Source organism: Schistocerca serialis, unplaced genomic scaffold, assembly GCF_023864345.2.
Source record: "Schistocerca serialis cubense isolate TAMUIC-IGC-003099 unplaced genomic scaffold, iqSchSeri2.2 HiC_scaffold_160, whole genome shotgun sequence".
NCBI classification, from domain to species: domain Eukaryota; kingdom Metazoa; phylum Arthropoda; class Insecta; order Orthoptera; family Acrididae; genus Schistocerca; species Schistocerca serialis.
Genome location: NW_026047720.1, coordinates 1 through 5,000, shown reverse-complemented (window position 1 = coordinate 5,000; position 5,000 = coordinate 1). Strand labels below are relative to the sequence as shown.

General features: G+C 62.3%; 1 non-coding gene and 1 pseudogene across 1 annotated transcript; both read right to left on the bottom strand.

Annotated features, from left to right (window-relative positions):
• The window catches only part of LOC126443578 (large subunit ribosomal RNA), a 7,790-nt pseudogene extending 3,189 nt beyond the window's left edge, over positions 1 to 4,601 (bottom strand).
• A 188-nt stretch (positions 4,602 to 4,789) lies between these two features.
• On the bottom strand, positions 4,790 to 4,944 carry LOC126443576 (5.8S ribosomal RNA). The gene has a single exon (XR_007582017.1). It is a non-coding gene; the product is annotated as a 5.8S ribosomal RNA (ribosomal RNA).
• Positions 4,945 to 5,000: the final 56 nt, after the last annotated feature.

Sequence of the window (5,000 nt, the reverse complement as noted above, 5' to 3'; positions counted from 1 at the left end):
GAACGCCCCGTGCTGGCTGCACAGACACGCCCACGCCGGCGCCGTCCGCTATCACTGTCGTGCTGCCCTCGTAGCACCCGCTCGACATACTCGACAAAACAATCCGGCAGGCCATGCGCCTTCAGCACGGGGCGAAGGGCAGCATGATCTACCGAATCGAATGCCTTAGATACGTCGATCGATGCCACAAAGACAGAGCGGCAGGAGCGAACTGCGTCGGTGAGAGCAGTGTCCAAGATGAAGGTATTTTCCAACATCCCATCCCGAGGGATGAATGCCCGCTGACGTTCGTCCACAGCACATGCGCGCATCAGGCGTGACGCGAGAACCTTGTGAAAGGTCCGCGCCAACACCGAGCAGACCGTAATGGGGCGAAAGTCAGCGGGGGATGTTGGTGCAGCCGTCTTCGGGAGAAGGGACGTTCGCGCGCGAAGCAGGCGTTCCGGAAGGGCGCGGGCCAGAAGGAAGAGATTCATCACTTTCACCAGGACTTCGTGCGGCAGGCGCCGCAACTCCGCTGGGGTAAGGCCGTCCGGCCCGGCTGCTGATCCCCTGGGCGGCAACGCGGCGGCGACCTCCTCATGTGTGACCGGCCCCCATAGGCACTCGGGAGCGACAGGCTCCGAGTGCGGGAGGAGGCGGTCACGAATGAAGCCCGCGGTGGAGATGGGCTTCTTGGTGAAGAGGTCCGCCCAGAAGTCCAGCAGACCAGGGATGGCAGGTGGCGGCTGGAGCAGGGTGCCATCCAAGAGGCCGCGCACGCAACGTGCACGCGACCGTCGGAAGGCATCCTGCGTTCTCGCGTACTCCCAGCGGCGCCGCTTGCGCTTCTGCGTCGGCGGCGCGGCAGGCGGCCGCTTCGATGGTTGGCGCGGCCGCTGTGTCCTGGTGATCGATCTCTCCCCTCTGGACCCGACCGACGCAAGGGCATCCGGGAGCATGCCCAGGATGACATCGGGCGGCGTGCCCCGCCCCAGACCTATGACACGATCCAGGGCAGAGAAACGCTGGGCGGAAGCGGGTAGCCCCGCCAGATGCTCCCAGATGGCGGCGTCAGTCGGCCCCTCCGGCGGCCGGCCCGGTGGTGTCGGCCGCGAAGTCCTCGGCTGCGTCGACGGGCGGCGCAGCGGCCTCGCCCGCGTCAGGCAGCGGGCTCGCCGCTCCCCGGCGGGACGCCGGCTCTTCCCCCCCGACCGATCTCAAGCGCCTCCATGAATTGGCGGACAAGCTGCTTGTGGGCAGCTTGCCGCCGTCGGCACTTGATTGCCTCAAGCGTTCGGTCGGGGAACATCCTGATGAGCTCTTGATTTACAAAGAAGAACCGGGCGTCCCTCTCGAGGAACAGTTCGGCCTCCGCCTTGGCGAGCGACAGGACTTCTTCCTCCGTCCACCTCGCGCGATGCCTCTCCGTGACGATCTCCGCGTTGGCGGCCGCAAGGTGTTGGCGGCGGCGATGGACCCCGAGACCGTTCTTGGTGGTGAAGCTGCGGTGGCACTCACTACAGGCGTATACAGCTGCAAAAGTTACAAGATTTTCGGCACGGCCGGTTGGCCGGCTAGGTGCTGGGGGAGTTGGGGTGGCACCTTCAGCGGAAGGGCCACCACTTTTTCTCTGAATACTGCCCCCAACTAAAAAAAAAAGGGATAGTGCGAGGGGGGGCTGGTAACCCCCCCAAGCCCCTGGTGCGGTCTTCCACTCTGCGAAAATCAGCGGGCTTAAGAGAGTCATAGTTACTCCCGCCGTTTACCCGCGCTTGCTTGAATTTCTTCACGTTGACATTCAGAGCACTGGGCAGAAATCACATTGCGTCAACACCCGCTAGGGCCATCGCAATGCTTTGTTTTAATTAGACAGTCGGATTCCCCCAGTCCGTGCCAGTTCTGAGTTGATCGTTGAATGGCGGCCGAAGAGAATCCGCGCACCCCGCGCGCCCCCGGAGGAGCACGCTAAGGCGGACGCGGCCTCGCAGCAAGGAAGATCCGTGGGAGGCCAAGGCACGGGACCGAGCTCGGATCCTGCACGCAGGTTGAAGCACCGGGGCGCGAACGCCGCGCAGGCGCGCGCATCCTGCACCGCCGGCCAGCACGAGGCCGACCAACGGCGAGAGCAGACCACGCCCGCGCTAAACGCCCGCACTTACCGGCACCCCTACGGCACTCACCTCGCCCAGGCCCGGCACGTTAGCGCTGACCCACTTCCCGACCAAGCCCGACACGCCCCGATCCTCAGAGCCAATCCTTATCCCGAAGTTACGGATCCAATTTGCCGACTTCCCTTACCTACATTATTCTATCGACTAGAGGCTCTTCACCTTGGAGACCTGCTGCGGATATGGGTACGAACCGGCGCGACACCTCCACGTGGCCCTCTCCCGGATTTTCAAGGTCCGAGGGGAAGATCGGGACACCCGCCGCAACTGCGGTGCTCTTCGCGTTCCAAACCCTATCTCCCTGCTAGAGGATTCCAGGGAACTCGAACGCTCATGCAGAAAAGAAAACTCTTCCCCGATCTCCCGACGGCGTCTCCGGGTCCTTTTGGGTTACCCCGACGAGCATCTCTAAAAGAGGGGCCCGACTTGTATCGGTTCCGCTGCCGGGTTCCGGAATAGGAACCGGATTCCCTTTCGCCCAACGGGGGCCAGCACAAAGCGCATCATGCTATGACGGCCCCCATCAACATCGGATTTCTCCTAGGGCTTAGGATCGACTGACTCGTGTGCAACGGCTGTTCACACGAAACCCTTCTCCGCGTCAGCCCTCCAGGGCCTCGCTGGAGTATTTGCTACTACCACCAAGATCTGCACCGACGGCGGCTCCAGGCAGGCTCACGCCCAGACCCTTCTGCGCCCACCGCCGCGACCCTCCTACTCGTCAGGGCTTCGCGGCCGGCCGCAAGGACCGGCCATGACTGCCAGACTGACGGCCGAGTATAGGCACGACGCTTCAGCGCCATCCATTTTCAGGGCTAGTTGCTTCGGCAGGTGAGTTGTTACACACTCCTTAGCGGATTCCGACTTCCATGGCCACCGTCCTGCTGTCTTAAGCAACCAACGCCTTTCATGGTTTCCCATGAGCGTCGATTCGGGCGCCTTAACTCGGCGTTTGGTTCATCCCACAGCGCCAGTTCTGCTTACCAAAAGTGGCCCACTTGGCACTCCGATCCGAGTCGTTTGCTCGCGGCTTCAGCATATCAAGCAAGCCGGAGATCTCACCCATTTAAAGTTTGAGAATAGGTTGAGGTCGTTTCGGCCCCAAGGCCTCTAATCATTCGCTTTACCGGATGAGACTCGTACGAGCACCAGCTATCCTGAGGGAAACTTCGGAGGGAACCAGCTACTAGATGGTTCGATTAGTCTTTCGCCCCTATACCCAGCTCCGACGATCGATTTGCACGTCAGAATCGCTACGGACCTCCATCAGGGTTTCCCCTGACTTCGTCCTGGCCAGGCATAGTTCACCATCTTTCGGGTCCCAACGTGTACGCTCTAGGTGCGCCTCACCTCGCAATGAGGACGAGACGCCCCGGGAGTGCGGAGGCCGCCGCCCCGTGAAGGGCGGGGAAGCCCCATCCTCCCTCGGCCCGCGCAAGGCGAGACCTTCACTTTCATTACGCCTTTAGGTTTCGTACAGCCCAATGACTCGCGCACATGTTAGACTCCTTGGTCCGTGTTTCAAGACGGGTCGTGAAATTGTCCAAAGCTGAAGCGCCGCTGACGGGAGCGATTATTCCGCCCGAGAGCATCCCGAGCCAACAGCGGCGCGGGTCCGGGGCCGGGCCAGGTAGGTCCGTCATCCGGGAAGAACCGCGCGCGCTTGCCGGGAGCCCGAGCGCCCAAAGGGGCGAATCGACTCCTCCAGATATACCGCCGGGCAGCCAGCCAGGACACCGGGGCTCTGCCCAACAGACGCGAACCGAGGCCCGCGGAAGGACAGGCTGCGCACCCGGGCCGTAGGCCGGCACCCAGCGGGTCGCGACGTCCTACTAGGGGAGAAGTGCGGCCCACCGCACACCGGAACGGCCCCGCCCCGCGGCGAGTGGAAAGGCAACCGGACACGACCCCGCCGCGAATTGCTCCGCGCGGGCGGCCGGCCCCATCTGCCGAGGGCGGAGGCCAGTGGCCGGATGGGCGTGAATCTCACCCGTTCGACCTTTCGGACTTCTCACGTTTACCCCAGAACGGTTTCACGTACTTTTGAACTCTCTCTTCAAAGTTCTTTTCAACTTTCCCTCACGGTACTTGTTCGCTATCGGTCTCGTGGTCATATTTAGTCTCAGATGGAGTTTACCACCCACTTGGAGCTGCACTCTCAAGCAACCCGACTCGAAGGAGAGGTCCCGCCGACGCTCGCACCGGCCGCTACGGGCCTGGCACCCTCTACGGGCCGTGGCCTCATTCAAGTTGGACTTGGGCTCGGCGCGAGGCGTCGGGGTAGTGGACCCTCCCAAACACCACATGCCACGACAGGCGGCAGCCTGCGGGGTTCGGTGCTGGACTCTTCCCTGTTCGCTCGCCGCTACTGGGGGAATCCTTGTTAGTTTCTTTTCCTCCGCTTAGTAATATGCTTAAATTCAGCGGGTAGTCTCGCCTGCTCTGAGGTCGTTGTACGAGGTGTCGCACGCCACACCGCCAGCCGGCTGTGCACGCTACCGAGTAAGTACCGGTATGCGAACCGCCAGGCGACGGGCGCGCATCGCACGTTTAAGGAGACGCGGCCGGCCCCACAGGCGGCCACGACACTCCCAGGTCTGCGAAGCGGGGCAAACGCCGCGCGCTTCAGTATACGTAGCCGACCCTCAGCCAGACGTGGCCCTGGAACGGAATCCATGGACCGCAATGTGCGTTCGAAACGTCGATGTTCATGTGTCCTGCAGTTCACATGTCGACGCGCAATTTGCTGCGTTCTTCATCGACCCACGAGCCGAGTGATCCACCGTCCTGGGTGATCTTTTCATAGTTTCCACCATCTCTTTCGAGACAGTTGCATAGGCGGGACTGAGG